The sequence below is a fragment of the Saimiri boliviensis genome, chromosome 9 (assembly GCF_048565385.1).
Source record: "Saimiri boliviensis isolate mSaiBol1 chromosome 9, mSaiBol1.pri, whole genome shotgun sequence".
NCBI lineage: Eukaryota > Metazoa > Chordata > Mammalia > Primates > Cebidae > Saimiri > Saimiri boliviensis.
The window spans coordinates 101574751-101582869 of record NC_133457.1 but is presented as its reverse complement, the minus strand read 5'-3'; the positions used below and the strand labels follow the sequence as shown (position 1 = coordinate 101582869).

At 54.2% G+C, this 8119-nt stretch overlaps 1 pseudogene; it reads left to right on the top strand.

The window, feature by feature from the left end:
* The first annotated feature begins 4302 nt into the window (after window positions 1–4302).
* On the top strand, window positions 4303–5393 carry LOC141585536 (large ribosomal subunit protein eL8 pseudogene; annotated as a pseudogene).
* The last annotated feature ends 2726 nt before the right edge of the window (window positions 5394–8119 follow it).

The following is an 8119-nucleotide window of genomic DNA, read 5'->3' as shown; positions in this document are numbered from 1 at the left end:
ATTTCTGTCCCTGGAGATGGAGAATGAGAGCATAAGATGAAGCCTGGAAAGGAGGGAGGTTGGTTGGAGTTTGCGGAGTCTATGATACCGGGGGTATGACTGAAGGGGGCTGAGGACAGGACAGTGAGCAGACAGGTCTGGGACAGGAGAGATGAGCCGAGAAATACAGAGGAGTTTCTGCGCAGGGACCTCTGAAGCACTGGTGTGGACAGTGTGGCCCAGAAGCCCATGGAAGGAGAAGGGCAGAGCAGTGAGGACACAGCCCTGGGGAGCACTGATAGTAGAGATCAGGAGGAAAGAGAAGGGTCTGAGGAAGTGGCCAAGATGGAGCACACACATGCATATACGCACGTGCAGGAACACACACACACACACACACACATAGTGATGCTTGGAGACTTCCAAAGTCCCTATCACCCCATCTTCCCATGAGTGGTAACTGGTCCTCCCTCCCCTGGATGCCTTAGACAGCCTGCAGTTTTGGAGCCCTTGTCTTCAACAGAGCACTCAGATGTTCAATGTATGTCAGGTGGTGGGATGGATGGATGGATGGATGGATGAGGGAGTAGGTGGATGGATGGCTGGGTGGATGGATATATGTATAGATGGGTGGTTGGACTGGATAGTATGTATAGATGTGTGAATGGATGGATGGATGGTTGGATGGATGGATGGGTGGGTGGATGGAAGTCTGAATGAATGAATAGATGGATGGATGAATGGGAGGATGGATGGATGGGTGGATGGGTGGATGGGTGGGTGGGTGGATAGATGGATGGATGAATGGATGGATGGATGAGTGAATGCATGTATGGATGGGTGGGTAAATGTATGGGTGGATGGGTGGATGGATGGATGGATGGATGGATAGATGGATAGATGGATGGATGGATGGATGAGTGGATGCATGTATGTATGTATGGATGGATGGATGGATGGATGGGTGGATGGGTGGATGGATGGATGGATGGGTGAGTGGATGCATGTATGGATGGGTGGGTGGATGGATGGATGGATGATGGAGGGATGGATGAATGGCTGGACAAACAAAGACAATTATCCCCTCATCTCCACATGACGCCACATCAGGGACTGAGAGGGTGGGGGCCTTTAGCAGCCCCTCGGAGAGAGAGTTGGCAGGGAGGGGGAACAGATGGGCTGTGAGTGGCTAAACAGGAGTAGTCAGAGACGACACAGGGCTCCTGGCTACAGCACCACGCCGAGGAAGCCACTGACATTCTGTGTTAATATGAACAGGAAAGCGGCCAGGTTGGAGTGTAGGCATGATTAGACAAGTTTGAGGCACCTCAGAGGGGCCCAGTCAGCACTGGCTCCAAATCTGTGGCATGCAAGACAGAATGGGGGTGGCATGGTTTTCAGATGCAGGAAGAGATTGGGGTGAACCTACAGAGGCCTCTATGCCTGAGGTGCATGGAGGGCACCCCTTGTTCAGCACAAGAGGAGGGAAAGAAGAGGACAGGAGGAGAGGACAGATGGACAAACCTCGGCCCAGAGCTCAGCAGGCATTCCGGGGACAGGTGGAGTTCATGAGAGTGACAGAGAGGGTGGGACCCGGCCCTGACCATGCCTTAGAGAGAAGTGACTCACACCCATGCACACACATGTGCACCTGTGCACACACACAAAGAGTCAAACTCTCCAAGCCCCAGAAAGAAAGAGAGAGCTGACAGAGAAAGTGGCAGGCACACACACACACACACACACACACACACACACACACACACAGAGCAGGAATGACGCACAAACTTGAAGCAAAATCCAATAAGGCGCCTCTGGAGAGCGGGAGGGAGTGAGGCTGAGCGAGATGCAGGCAGAGGCAGAGTTGGCGGGGCACATCAATAATAAAGTTAAAAAATGAAATGAAGAGGGGGCGGCAGGACCCTCAGGGAGCGGAGAGGCAGGCAGATGCAGAGATGCGTGCACACGGAAGAGGAGGGAAGAAGGGGGGAGGGTGAAGGCTGACATAGGGCCTAAAGAAAGGGGGGCACAGTGGGACCCACACCTCCACACAGAAGCAGCCACAAATCGTGACTCTCAGGGCAAGGACCAAATATGGGGAGGAGGAGAAGACCCGAGGGAGAGGATGAGGAAGGACAAAGGAAGGAAGGAGCCAGACTCCCGGAGACCTGGAGAGGCAGCACGGTCAACGGACAGACAGCAAGGAACTCACATACTGTAGACGGATTCTGAGGAACCCCCTCCTCAGAACCCAGGAGCGGGCAAGGCAGAAGGGGCGTCCAGACAGATAAGGTTGAAAAAGAGAAAGCACCCATGTTCATCCACAGGAAAACTGGTCACCCACAGTGCAGCCGTATCCCGAAAGGCCCAGATCTGTGAAAGAGGGTACATTCCGGGGTGTGCTGGCACGCTAGCCCTCTGGGGAGAGCGTTCCCCATGGGTTGGCTGTACCCGCTTCTGTGGTGTAAATACCACCACCACGGCCAAGTTCAGGCTACCATGGTGCCATCACTGAGCAGGACTGGGAAGAGGGGCCCACCTCAGCTCTTTCACACCAGTGACGCTGCACCCACATGTCCACAGAAAGAACCCAAAGTCTCGTCACTGGGCAGACAAAGCTACAGGCAAAACTTGCACAGTATTTACATTTTAGAACAATACCCACCACCACCAAAGGCAGCTCTATTTTATTTAGATGAGACGACACATCAGGCTGAGTGGACAGGGACACACAGAACTGGCCACAGAGGTTCCCCTTTCTGGGGGAGCTGGAGGTGGGACGGGGGAGGGAGAGAAAAGGGACTTCAGCATTTTGTCATTCTTTCATTTTGTGAAAGCACAAAACATTTTTAAATTGTATGCAAAGATAATTTCTTCATGGACCGCACATAATTAAAAACGAATTTCTTAATTAGGAGAGGAAGAAAATGGAAGGAAAACAGGGAGGACGAAGGTGAGGAGGAGGGAGCACCCGGTCCGTCCGTCCTCAGCCTGCCCACCCCTCTATCCCCTCCACAGTCACAGCCGGTCTGCGGAGATACATCAGCGGCAGGTCCAGCCCTCGAGGTGCTGACAGCCTGGGGGTGGGGAAAGATGCCCAAACACACATATTTCTGGGCACTCTGGACACAGGATCCTCACCCAATAGGTCAGGGGCCCCCAGGAAGAGCTTGGAAAGGACTTCTTTGAGGAGGACGTGGGGCTTCCCAGGGCCTCCCATGACCCTGCTCAGCAAGGTGCAGGGTGAGAGGGGAGATGCTGAGCGGGATCAGCATGAGGGTTGTCACCCAGGTTCTAGAAGAGGCCACCTGGGGGGCAGAGCACAGGGAGGGGGAGGATGGGGTCCTGGGGACATGGACACAAAGGGCTGATGGAAGCTGAGGAAGCTGCAGATGCAACAGAGGAGGGGTGGCCCGAGAGGTGGTATCAAGAAAAGAAAGGGGGTAAGAAGCCAGGAGAGACCCCCAGCATCAGAGCCCCTCAGTGGAGAGAAAATGGGCCTTGGGGTTTGGAGGCCTCATCCCTCCTCGCTGGCAGGCACAGAGCAGCTGCAGGGGTGAGCGGGATGAGAGGGAGGGCGTGGCCACAGCCAGGGATGAGAGTTCCACCCAGCTGGTCTGGAATGGAAGAGGGCATAGGAGGGAGAATGGAACGGGTCAAGGGAAGGACTCCTGGGTGAGCATGCCCACCTGCTAGACAGCCCAGGCGAAGGCAGAGAGGAGGGGACAGCTGTTGCCAGGGCAACGGCACTGACTGGGAGCACAGAGAGGATCAGAGGAGAAGATGGGAGACAGACCTTAGAGGGGGAGCGGCCCTGGGCTGGAAGTGGGAGGCAGGCAAAGGGCGTGGGGCCTGCCTCTGTTTTCGGTCCTGGATTTGGGAAAATGGGGGAGGAGGCCATCTGTGACCTGCTGTTGTGCAGAGAAGCCCACCACAGAGCGTGTGTGCCTGGCTCAGTATGACTCCGTTGAACATCAAAACCAACACCAGCACCACCCACAGGGCTTGCCCTTCATGAGAAAAGAACATCTGCAGAGAGTGGAATGATTGTCCCAAACCAGTGCTGTGATTACTTCTGGGGAGCAGTATTTGTACCCTGGACTCGATGGGATGGGGAGTGGACAAGAACACCAGTCTTATGTACAACGCTTTGATTTTTACTTTTCACAAAGACAGTGGGTCCATGAATTACTTGTGTAATTAAAAATTCATTTTTTAGCCAAGTCCCGTGGCGTATGCCCTTGTGGTCCCAGCATTTTGGGAGGCTGAGGCAGGAGGATCACTTGAGAGCCAGGAGTTCAAGGCCAGCCTGGATAACATAGCATGACCTCATCTCTACCAAAAAAGGGTTTAAAAATTAGCTGGGCTTCCTCTCTCCTCCCACTGCCCAAGGTGCTGAAAGGAAAGAAGGCCAAGCGGGTGAAGGTGGCTCCGGCCCCTGCTGTCGTGAGGAAGCAGGAGGCCAAGAAAGTGATAAATCCTCTGTTTGAGAAAAAGCCTACGCATTTTGGCATGGGACAGGACCTCCAGCCCAAAAGAGGCCTCGCCTGCTTTGTGAAGTGGCCATGCTATATCAGGTTGCCGCGGCAGAGCGCCATCCTCTGTAAGCGGCTCAAAGTCCCTCCTGTGATAAACCAGTTCATCCAGGCCCTGGACTGCCAACAGCTACTCAGCTGCTTACGCTGGCCCACAAGTACAGTCCAGAGACAAAGCAAGAGAAGCAGCAGAGGCTGTTGGCCCGGGCCGAGATGAAAGCGGCCAGCAAAGGGGACGTCCCCACTAAGAGAACACCTGTCCTTCCAGCAGGAGTTAACACCGTCCCCACCTTGGTGGAGAACAAGAAAGCTCAGCTGGTGGTGACTGCACACGACGTGGGTCCCTTCGAGCTGGCTGTCTTCCTGCCTGCCCTGTGTCATAACATGGGGTCCCTTACTGCATTATCAAGGGGAAGGCAAGACTGGGACGTCTAGTCCACAGGGAGCGCTGCACCACTGTCGCCTTCACACACGTGAACTCGGAAGACCAAGGCGCCTTGGCTAAGCCGGTGGAAGCTGTCAGGACCAACTACAAGAACAGATACATGATCCGCTGTCACTGGGGAGGCAATGTCCTGGGTCCCAAGTCTGTGGCTCACATCGCCAAGCTCGAAAAGACAAAGGTTAAAGAACTGGCCACTAAATGGGGTTAAATAGGTACTGTTGAGTTTTCTGTACATAAAAATAATTAACATAATACAAATTTTCCTTGAAAATAATTTAGCTGGGGGTGGTGGCGCACACCTGTAGTCTCAGGCACTCAGGAGGCTGAAGTGGGAGGATTGCTGGAGCCTAGGCATTAGAGGCTGCAGTGAGCTATGACTGTGCCACTGTGCTCCAGCCTGGACAACATAGCAAGACCCTGTCTCAAAAGAAAATTCACGTTACAAAGGGTAAGAGGACCGGCGGCAAAGGAGGAAGAGAAGAGACCGCTAGAAAGACACGCCTTCCATTTGTCCATCTTCCTCTCCAACCTCAAACCCAAAAGGAAGCCAGATGCAGGTCCTCTTCCCAGGAAGCTCCATGTCTGAGTGGAGAGAAAGGTGCCCTGATACCCATGCCCAGGGGCTCCTGGAGGACGGGAGTCAGCCGGCAAAGCTCTCTGTGGGGAGGACCCAGGGCCTCATTCTGCTCATTGCGCCTGCCACTTGACACTGTCCTCGCGCCCAGTTTCCTCACTCTGATCTGGTCTAGATCCAGTAGTCCCTCTCTCTCTCTCTCTCTCTCTGTTGTTGAACTTGCAAAGCCTCAGCTCTTCAATTGCACAGACTTCACTTCTCCATGTACTCTTAGCCTCCTTTGTTTTTCCAGTGACAGCTTATTCATAATATGTGGAGGGAGAGGGATGAGAAGGAGGCCAAAGATGGAGTAGGGGGACGTACCCATCGGATGTTCACAGGGAGACCCCGTCTCCACCCCAGGCAGATGGGGGCTCAGGTCTGGACTCTGCTGTGTGCAAAAAAGCATGGACAGTAAGCCACCCTGTTTCCCAGAGAAAGCTGCCCCAGCAGAAAAGGCAGAGCAGGAAGAAGCGGCAGGAGGCTCAGGCCTGGGGCTCTGTAGCATTCCCAGCCGGGTGAAGGGAAAGTCCCACAAAGGAAGCAGGGAAGGATCAGCCAGGGAAGTGAGAGAAACACCAGGAGACATTGGCAGCCTCAGGGCCAGAGGAGGAGAGAAAGGCCCGCAGCAGGAGCTGCCCCGTGGTGAGGTGGGACCAGAAACAGTTGGTTGGGTTTGGCCAACGGGAAGCTGGTGGCAGCCTTGCCTGAGCCTGGTGGTGGGTTCAGGGCCAGTCACAGGTAGCCACAGAGAAGTGGGGCTATGGAGGGGACAGCAGAGCTCAAGGTTCCCTCCCCAGCACTTCTGTGGACAGGAGGAGAGGGGAGCAGGAAGGAGATGTTAACAGAAGGTCAGGATCTCAAGTGAATTTCTCCCTGGACTCTGGGCTTCTGCAGGGCATAGTCTGGGCTTTGGGAGTCTGTGTTATCATCAGATCACCTAGGAAGTGTCCAACTGATGTTTGGTGGTGGAGGGATGGATGGGTGGGTGGATGGACGGATGGATGGATAGATGGGTGGGTGGATGGATGGATGGATGTTTGGGTGGGTGAATGGATGGATGGATGGATGGGTTGGTGGGTGGGTGGGTGGGTGGATGGATGGGTGGGTGGATGGATGTTTGGGTGGGTGAGTGGGTGGGTTGATGGATGGATGGATGGATGGGTGGGTGGGTGGATGGATGGATGGATGGGTGGGTGGGTGAGTGGGTGGATGGATGGATGGGTTGGTGGGTGGATGGGTGGGTGGATGGATGTTTGGGTGGGTGGGTGGGTGGGTGGATGGATGGATGGATGGGTGGGTGGGTGGATGGGTGGGTGGATGGATGGACGGACGGGTGGGTGGATGGATGGATGGATGTTTGGGTGGGTGGGTGGGTGGATGGATGGGGTCCAGGCACTAGATTCTAACAATTGGGCTGAGGTGGGGGCTGAGGGGATGGAGAGGGAGTCTTGACCTCTTTGTTTGAGGAAGATCTGGCAGGAAAAGGGGACAGATGAGCCGCGGAGACAGGGATAAGAGCAGCCAGAGGTGACTTGGGGCTCCTGGTTGCTGAGCCCTGGGTGGCAGAGATACTCAGTGCCAATGAGAATGGAGATAGAGGCCCTCTGCTGGGTACAAAAACAATGTAATGGCTTGAGCTGGGTGGGGTTTCCTCGAGCTTGAGCCTGTGGCTTAAGGGGAAGAGAAAGGGTCTGGGCTGCATGAGGGGCTGAGGAGGTGGTGTCAGCACAGAGAGCCATGGGTGAACACATCCAGGGAATGTGTGCAGAGAGAGCAGAGGACTCCAGATAGGTCTTGGGGCCCCATGGTGTGAGAACAGATGGAGGGAGAGGTGGGGAAGTAGAGGAGGAGCGAGGACAGACGGACAGCCCTTGGCACTGAACTAACTGAACAGTTTATAGACACATAGAAGAGCAGGAGATAACAGCAAGGAGAGTGACAGGGAGGGTGGGGGCAACTCTAGTCAAGCCTCACAGCAAGAGATGAGACCCATACGTGTGTTCACAACAGTGAGACTGGACAGGAAAAAGGACATGGGTCCCGGCACCCAGTAGCTGCTATGTGTTTGTAGATGGGGGATGGACGGATGGATGGATGGATGGATGGTTGGGGAATAGATGGAAGGATGGATGGATGATGAATGGATGGATGGATGGATGGATGGAGTAATTCAAGGAGTAAGAATAAAATCAGTGAGGCAGAAAGAGAAAGACTCCTATGTGACCACTTTGCCGGTCATCATTGTGATAATTGATATTTCCTCTAGGAAAGGGGATGGAAACTAGGATCCGAAAAAAAATCAATACGAAATTTAGAACTTTAGAGCAAAACTCCACAGGCCCCCAGAAAAGAGAGAGTTGCAGGGGAAAGTCAGCCAGCACACACACACGCACACGCACACGCACACACACAGATACATGGCAGGAATGACGCACAGCCTCAGAGCAAAATTCAATAACTCTCCTCTGGAGAGAGGGAAAGAGCAGAGATGAGCAAGACAAAGTCAGATACAGGAAGAGGAGGGGGAGGAGACGTCAATAAGAA